The sequence below is a fragment of the Oncorhynchus kisutch genome, linkage group LG25, assembly GCF_002021735.2.
Source record: "Oncorhynchus kisutch isolate 150728-3 linkage group LG25, Okis_V2, whole genome shotgun sequence".
Lineage (NCBI taxonomy): Eukaryota > Metazoa > Chordata > Actinopteri > Salmoniformes > Salmonidae > Oncorhynchus > Oncorhynchus kisutch.
The window spans coordinates 1,979,330-1,988,683 of NC_034198.2; positions in this window are offsets into that span (position 1 = coordinate 1,979,330).

Below are 9,354 nucleotides of genomic sequence, written 5' to 3' on the forward strand. Positions count from 1 at the left end.
TTAGGATTAGGCCTATTATGCACTACAAGCCCAGCCAGTATCCACAACTCTCAAATTGCACAGAGAGACAAAATAAATTCAGTAAACTGGACAAGCTCATGCAATGAGAAAGAATGAGCAGTACAATTTTTTTTAAACGGTCCACAATGCAAAATAATTGATTGAGGTAACAACATCCAATATTTCTGATCCAACTTGAAATGGCAACGACAAGTCTCACAAACAGACATCCATTGTCAAGAGCTAAGCAAACCCACGCAGTTGAAATTGATTCCTCTGTATTCACTTGAGTCACCACCGATAGCTGTTCACCTTGTGGAAAGGTCTCATTCCCAAGTTCCCTCTTTATTCTCCACTCATCTTAATGTCCGTTTGCCACCATCAACACCATCACTCTGGCAGTGGTGGTCTCTCGTGATTTAGCGTAAATGCATGTGATTTTGTTCTGGTTTCTGAGATTATGGCAGAGAAACACTTCAGTCCAAATCCATTCCTATTATCTCAGCCACCAGCTAGTTTCCATGGTTTACAGTAATGGAGCTTTATTGTATTATAATAGCGCCTCTGTAGCTCCAGGGATTGTATGCTAGGTGGTTTGGACCCAGTGGACCTCAATCTCAACCCTCTGCAGTATGTCCCGGAGTTCTAAACGTCCTCCCACTGTCAACTGCATTTATTATCGGGGGGAGGTCAAAATCAAAAGTAACAGTCAGTATCTGGTGTGGCCACCAGCTGCATTAAGTACTGCAGTGCATCTCCTCATGGGCTGCACCAGATTTGGCAGTTCTTGCTGTGAGATGTTACCCCGCTCTTCCACCAAGGCACCTGCAAGTTCCCAGACATTTCTGGGGGGAATGGCCCTAGCCCTCACCCTCCGATCCAACAGGTCCCAGACATGCTCAATGGGATTGAGATCCTGGCTCTTCGCTGGCCATGGCAGACACTGACATTCTGTCTTGCAGGAAATCACGCACAGAACGAGCAGTATGGCTGGTGACATTGTCATGCTGGAGGGTCATGTCAGGATGAGCCTGCAGGAAGGGTACCACATGAGGCAGGATGTCTTCCCTGTAACGCACAGCGTTGAGATTGCCTGCAATGACAACAAGCTTAGTCCGATGATGCTGTGACACACCGCCCCAGACCATGACAGACCCTCCACCTCCAAATCGATCCCGCTCCAGAGTACAGGCCTCAATGTAACGCTCATTCCTTCGACGATAAATGCAAATCCGACCATCACCTCTGGTGAGACAACCGCGACTCGTCAGTGAAGAGCACTTTTTGCCAGTCCTGTCTGGTCCAGCGATGGTGTGTTTGTGCCCATAGGCAACGCTGCCTTACAACAGGCCTACAAGCCCTAAGTCCAGCCTCAGCCTAGTATGGACAGTCTGAGCACTGATGGAAGGATTGTGCGTTCCTGGTGTAACTCTGGCAGTTGTTGTTGCCATCCTGTACCTGTCCCGCAGGTGTGATGTTCGGATGTACCGATCCTGTGCAGGTGTTACACGTGGTCTGCAACTGCGAGGACAATCAGCTGTCTGTCTTGTCTCCCTGTAGCGTTGTCTTAGGCGTCTCACAGTATGGACGTTGCAATTTATTGCCCTGGCCACATCTGCAGTCCTCATGCCTCATTGCACCATGCCTAAGGCACGTTCATGCAGATATGCAGAGACCCTGGGAATCTTTATTTTGGTGTTTTTCAGAGTCAGTAGAAAGGCCTCTCTAGTGTCCTAAGTTTTCATAACTGTGACCTTAATTGCCTACCGTCTGTAAGCTGTTAGTGTCACAGGTGCATGTTTATTGTTTTTGGTGCATGGGAAACAGGGTTTAAACCCTTTACAATTAAAATCTGAAGTTATTTGGGTTTTTACGAATTATCTTTGAAAGACAGGGTCCCTAAAAAGGAATGTTTCTTTTTTTTGCTGAGTTTACATGGGCGCTGTCTAAGTCCTCCTTTACTAGAACCCGGTCGATTAGGTGGCCATAACCCTCGACCGACTGCCTCATCTCCTGAAGGTCCTCCTAGCCATGGAACAGTGAGTGAGCGGAGAGCAAGAGATTCAGGTGTTTTAAAAGTATTGTTTTTACTGTAGCTACTGGAAACACTTGAGTAACTGAGGATTACGAAGTGTATTGAAACTAGGGGCTTCCACACAGGTGTGGTTCCTGGGTTAGTTCATCAATTAACATCCCATCATGCTTAGGTTCATGTATACTGAACAAAAATAAATGTAACATGTAAAATGTTGGTTTCATGAGTTGAAATAAAAGATCCCATGAATGTTCCTTGTGCACAAAAAGCTTATTTCTCTGAACTGTTTTGCACAAATTTGTTTGGATCCCTCTTAATGAGAATGTCTCCCTTGCCATGATAATCCATCCACTTGACAGGTGTGGCATATCAAGAAGCTGATTAAACAGCATGATCATTGCACCTTATTGCTGGGGACAATAAAATGCCAGTAAAATGTGCAGTTTTGTCACACAACACAATGCCACAGATATCTTAAGTTTTGAGGGAGTGTGCAATTGGTATGCTGACCACCAGAGCTGTTGCCAGAGAACTGAATGTTAATTTCTCTACCATAAGCCACCTCCAACGTAGTTAGAGAATGTGGCAGTACATCCAACCGACCTCACAACCGCAGAACACGTGTAACCACGCCAAACTAATGTCAAACTAATTGCTTCAAAAAGTAGGCTATCTGCGCAGTTTGATCCACGATAGCAATTCCATAATTAATTTTGATCATACTCTATATTTAAGCAATAAGACCCAAGGAGGTGTGGTATATAGCCAATATACCATGGATAAGGGCTGTTCTTAAGCACGGCGCAAAGCGGAGTGCCTGGACACCAGCCTTAGCCGTTGTATATTAGCCATATATCACAAACCCCCAGTGGTGCCTTATTGCTATTATAAACTGGTTACCAATGTAATTAGAGCAGTACAAATGCATGTTTTGTCATACCCGTGGTATAAGGTCTGATATCAGGGCTGTCAGCCAATCAGCATTCAGGGCTCGAACCACCCAGTTTATAATGGACCGTATAGCCTACTGGCTACTTTTACCCCTAATTTAGACAAGTTTCGGCTTATAATTTCATAACTTGTTGCCCTAGTAGACTAAATAAAGGAGTAGACACCAGAATAATGTCTTACATTGAGAGAATTAATGCATTAGTAATCTAGGTAACATCGTTAAAGTTGTCTGTTTTGTTTAGGGACCGGAGAGAAAACCACTCAAACAGAAATATTGGTCCTGTGCAAAATGTCATCAGTTTGACCGGTTTTAAGGAAATGAAAAGCTGAGAAAACAATTAAACATGTTTCTGTTAAGACTTCAGTTCGTGTTGGGTGCATATTTTATGTGGTTGAAATACTGTCTGCTTGCATGTCAGTGTCAAAGATGAACTACGCGCGCATTCCCATTTTCTCAAGAGATTCTATGCTGAATGAAATCCATCAAATTTCTCTGCTCCTGTTCCTGAGATAAAATGAACATTTGTTCTATAATTTTACTGCAAGAAATGCATAATGCAAAAATAAAATTTCGCTACCTGTGAGAGGTTATAGGCCTACAGTCAGTGTCCAGATTTCAGTTTCCATTTAACCCATGACAGATGTCATACCTTCGTGTGTAGTATACAGTGCCTTCAGAAAGTATTCAGACCCTTAGACTTTTTCCATATTGTATTGTGTTACAGACAGAATTTACAATTCCATTTCTGTTTTGTGTCACTGGCCTACACACAATAATACCCCATAATTTTAAAACGGAATTATGTTTTTAAAATGTTTGATTCATGAATAAAAAAATTAAAAGCTGAAATGTTCTTGAGTCAATAAGTATTCCACCCCATTTATGGCAAGCATAAATGAGTAAAAATATGCTTAAGTCACACATTTCATGGACTAATAAATTATGCATAGGTAAATAAGATTTCAGTTTTAATTTTCAATACATTTGTCATTATGGGATATTGTGTCAATTTAATCCATTTGGAAATCAGGCTGTAACACAAAATGTGGTTTAAGTCTAGGGGTATGAATACTTTTAAGGCACTGCAACAGGAGTTCCCTCATCGTGTTGCAGAATAAACAGGGTTCTCAGTCACATCCCATATTGACTGATACCATTCAATGCAGTAATGAAAAGGAAATAGATTATAAGTAAAAGTTGTGTCAAGTAAAATTGTAATACCGAGTGCTGTTTAGAGACATCAGTATCAAGCCCATCTGTCAAGTCTGCAAGTCTCCATATGTTGGCTCCATACATGTTTCTGTGAGTACATACACACACAGTCACTGGTCTATTACCAATGGCAATTACTGTAGGATAGGCAGACTGAACCAGTATTTTTGGGGTGTGTCTCCATAACCTTGGCACATCTAGCCACTGGGATTTTGCCCGTTCTTCAAGGCAAAACTGCTCCAGGGCCTTCAAGTTGGATGGGTTCCGCTGACGTACAGCAATCTTTAAGTCATACCACAGATTCTCAATTGGAATGAGGTCTGGGCTTTGACTAGACCATTCCAAGACATTTAAATGTTTCCCCTTAAACCACTCGAGTGTTGCTTTAGCAGTATGATTAGTGTCATTGTCCTGCTGGAAGGTGAACCTCCATCCCAGTCTCAAATCTCTGGCAGACTGAACCAGGTTTCCCTCGAGAATTTCCCTGTATTTAGCTCCATCCATCATTCCTTCAATTCTGACCAGTTTCCCAGTCCCTGCCGATGAAAAACATCCCCACAGCATGATGCTGTTCTCGTGTTGGGTTTGCGCCAGACGTAGCGTTTTCCTTGATGACCAAAAAGCGCGATTTTAGTCTCATCTGACCAGAGTACCTTGTTCCATATGTTTTGGGAGTCAACAACATGCCTTTCGGCGAACACCAGCCGTGTTTGCTTATTTTTCTCTTTGATCTCTTCGTTGCCGCTCTGATTATTGCCCTCCTTGCCTGGTCTGTGAGTTTTGGTGGGCGGCAGGTTTCTCTTGGCAGGTTTGTTGTGGTGCCATATTCTTTCAATGTTTTTAATAATGGATTTAATGGTGCTCCTTGGGATGTTCAAAGTTTTGGATATTTTTTTAATAACAAAACCCTGATTATTTTATAACCCAACCCTGATCTGTACTTCTCCACAACGTTGTCCCTGACCTGTTTGGAGAGCTCCTTTGTCTTCATGGTGCTGCTTGCTTGGTGGTGCCCCTTGCTTAGTGGTGTTGTAGACTCTAGGGCCTTTCAGAACAGCTGTATATATACTGAGATCATGTGACAGGTCATGTGACACTTAGATTGCATACAGGTGGACTTTATTTAACTAATTATGTGACTTCTGAAGGTAATTGGTTGCACCAGATCTTATTTAGGGGCTTCATAGCAAAGTGGGTGAATACATATGCACAAACCACTTTTCTTATTTTTATTTTTCAAGCAAGCAATCTTTTTCACTTCACAAATTTGGACTATATTGTCCGAAATAAAAATCTATTTAAATTACAGGATGTAATGCAACAAAATAGGAAAAACGCCAAGGGGGTGTCCTTGCCTAAACCTTCCTAATTCTGGTCTCCCCATCGACAACAATTGGTAAGCAAGCAAGAGACGAGACTGGAGCTGAGGTCTTTGCCAGCGCCCCATTGATGGGCATAGCCGGTAGATCAGCTCCTGGCCCCTCATCAAAGATACTGGTCTTACACACACACACACACACTGATTGCATTATCGATGTAATTATGATATCTGATGTGAAATAGAAAAGTGAATGCAGCAATCAGGCTGATTCCACCATGCTAATCATAACCACCATCGATAATGTAATCGACCATGCCCGGGTAGAATGTTAAACACAGCAATCAGGCTGATTCCACCAGGCTAATCATAACCACCATCGATAATGTAATCGACCATGCCCGGGTAGAATGGTAAACACAGCAATCAGGCTGATTCCACCAGGCTAATCATAACCACCATCGATAATGTAATCGACCATGCCCGGGTAGAATGGTAAACACAGCAATCAGGCTGATTCCACCAGGCTAGGTTATGAAAGGGAATTGGGACAAAACTCTAAACTGTCACCAACCTGATTCAAGTGTCTTCCCTGTTCCATTTACAGGAATGTTCACAGCGAGGGCATGTCTGCGTGATCCTGAGGGTCCCCTTGCTGGTCTTCTCTATGTTGCATGTTCGGCTGCAAACTCTCGAACAGCTGCAGCAGGCACTCCTCATAAACATTGTACTTCCTCGTCTTATGAGGTGGTGTTGACTGGGAGGGGCTGTGACAGGGCGATACAATATACAGCCAAGTAGCAAATTGCATTTTGTTATAAAGAAGGGACAAAGCTTTTTGATAAATGCTCTTCACAACCAAAATGACTGCTACTTGTTTGTATCTGCTTGGCTGGGGAATTTAGCTATTAGTTCATCAAACCGGATATTTTTAATACAACTTTTCTTGTAACAGTAAAAAATAGATAATAATAATTAAAGAGCAGCAGTAAAATAACAGTAGTGAGGCTATATACAGGGTATTACGGTACAGAGTCAATGTGGAGGCTATATACAGGGTGTTACGGTACAGAGTCAATGTGGAGGCTATATACAGGGTGTTACGGTACAGAGTCAATGTGGAGGCTATATACAGGGTATTACGGTACAGAGTCAATGTGGAGGCTATATACAGGGTGTTACGGTACAGAGTCAATGTGGAGGCTATATACAGGGTATTACGGTACAGAGTCAATGTGGAGGCTATATACAGGGTGTTACGGTACAGAGTCAATGTGGAGGCTATATACAGGGGGTACTGGTACAGAGGCAATGTGGAGGCTATATACAGGAGGTACCGGTACAGAGTCAATGTGGAGGTTATATACAGGGTGTTACGGTACAGAGTCAATGTGGAGACTATATACAGGGTATTACGGTACAGAGTCAATGTGGAGGCTATATACAGGGTGTTATGGTACAGAGTCAATGTGGAGACTATATACAGGGTGTTACGGTACAGAGTCAATGTGGAGACTATATACAGGGTATTACGGTACAGAGTCAATGTGGAGACTATATACAGGGTGTTACGGTACAGAGACAATGTGGAGGCTATATACAGGGTGTTACGGTACAGAGTCAATGTGGAGACTATATACAGGGTGTTACGGTACAGAGTCAATGTGGAGGCTATATACAGGGGGTACCGGTACAGAGGCAATGTGGAGGCTATATACAGGAGGTACCGGTACAGAGTCAATGTGGAGGTTATATACAGGGTGTTACGGTACAGAGTCAATGTGGAGACTATACACAGGGTGTTACGGTACAGAGTCAATGTGGAGACTATATACAGGGTATTACGGTACAGAGTCAATGTGGAGGCTATATACAGGGTGTTATGGTACAGAGTCAATGTGGAGACTATATACAGGGTGTTATGGTACAGAGTCAATGTGGAGACTATATACAGGGTGTTACGGTACAGAGTCAATGTGGAGACTATATACAGGGTGTTACGGTACAGAGTCAATGTGGAGGCTATATACAGGGTGTTACGGTACAGAGTCAATGTGGAGGCTATATACAGGGGGTACCGGTACAGAGTCAATGTGGAGGCTATATACAGGGGGTACCGGTACAGAGTCAATGTGGAGGCTATATACAGGGTATTACGGTACAGAGTCAATGTGGAGGCTATATACAGGGGGTACCGGTACAGAGTCAATGTGGAGACTATATACAGGGTGTTACGGTACAGAGTCAATGTGGAGGCTATATACAGGGGGTACCAGTACAGAGTCAATGTGGAGGCTATATACAGGGGGTACCGGTACAGAGTCAATGTGGAGGCTATATACAGGGTATTACGGTACAGAGTCAATGTGGAGGCTATATACAGGGTGTTACGGTACAGAGTCAATGTGGAGACTATATACAGGGTGTTACGGTACAGAGTCAATGTGGAGGCTATATACAGGGTGTTATGGTACAGAGTCAATGTGGAGGCTATATACAGGGTGTTACGGTACAGAGTCAATGTGGAGACTATATACAGGGTGTTACGGTACAGAGTCAATGTGGAGGCTATATACAGGGGGAACCGGTACAGAGTCAATGTGGAGGCTATATACAGGGTATTACGGTACAGAGTCAATGTGGAGACTATATACAGGGTGTTACGGTACAGAGTCAATGTGGAGGCTATATACAGGGGGTACTGGTACAGAGGCAATGTGGAGGCTATATACAGGAGGTACCGGTACAGAGTCAATGTGGAGGTTATATACAGGGTGTTACGGTACAGAGTCAATGTGGAGACTATATACAGGGTGTTATGGTACAGAGTCAATGTGGAGACTATATACAGGGTGTTACGGTACAGAGTCAATGTGGAGACTATATACAGGGTATTACGGTACAGAGTCAATGTTGAGACTATATACAGGGTGTTACGGTACAGAGACAATGTGGAGGCTATATACAGGGTGTTACGGTACAGAGTCAATGTGGAGACTATATACAGGGTGTTACGGTACAGAGTCAATGTGGAGGCTATATACAGGGTGTTACGGTACAGAGTCAATGTGGAGGCTATATACAGGGGGTACCGGTACAGAGTCAATGTGGAGGCTATATACAGGGGGTACCGGTACAGAGTCAATGTGGAGGCTATATACAGGGTATTACGGTACAGAGTCAATGTGGAGGCTATATACAGGGGGTACCGGTACAGAGTCAATGTGGAGACTATATACAGGGTGTTACGGTACAGAGTCAATGTGGAGGCTATATACAGGGGGTACCAGTACAGAGTCAATGTGGAGGCTATATACAGGGTATTACGGTACAGAGTCAATGTGGAGGCTATATACAGGGTGTTATGGTACAGAGTCAATGTGGAGGCTATATACAGGGTGTTACGGTACAGAGTCAATGTGGAGACTATATACAGGGTGTTACGGTACAGAGTCAATGTGGAGGCTATATACAGGGGGAACCGGTACAGAGTCAATGTGGAGGCTATATACAGGGTATTACGGTACAGAGTCAATGTGGAGGCTATATACAGGGTATTACGGTACAGAGTCAATGTGGAGGCTATATACAGGGTGTTACGGTACAGAGTCAATGTGGAGGCTCTATACAGGGTATTACGGTACAGAGTCAATGTGGAGGCTATATACAGGGTGTTACGGTACAGAGTCAATGTGGAGGCTATATACAGGGTATTACGGTACAGAGTCAATGTGGAGGCTATATACAGGGTGTTACGGTACAGAGTCAATGTGGAGGCTATATACAGGGTGTTACGGTACAGAGTCAATGTGGAGGCTATATACAGGGTGTTACGGT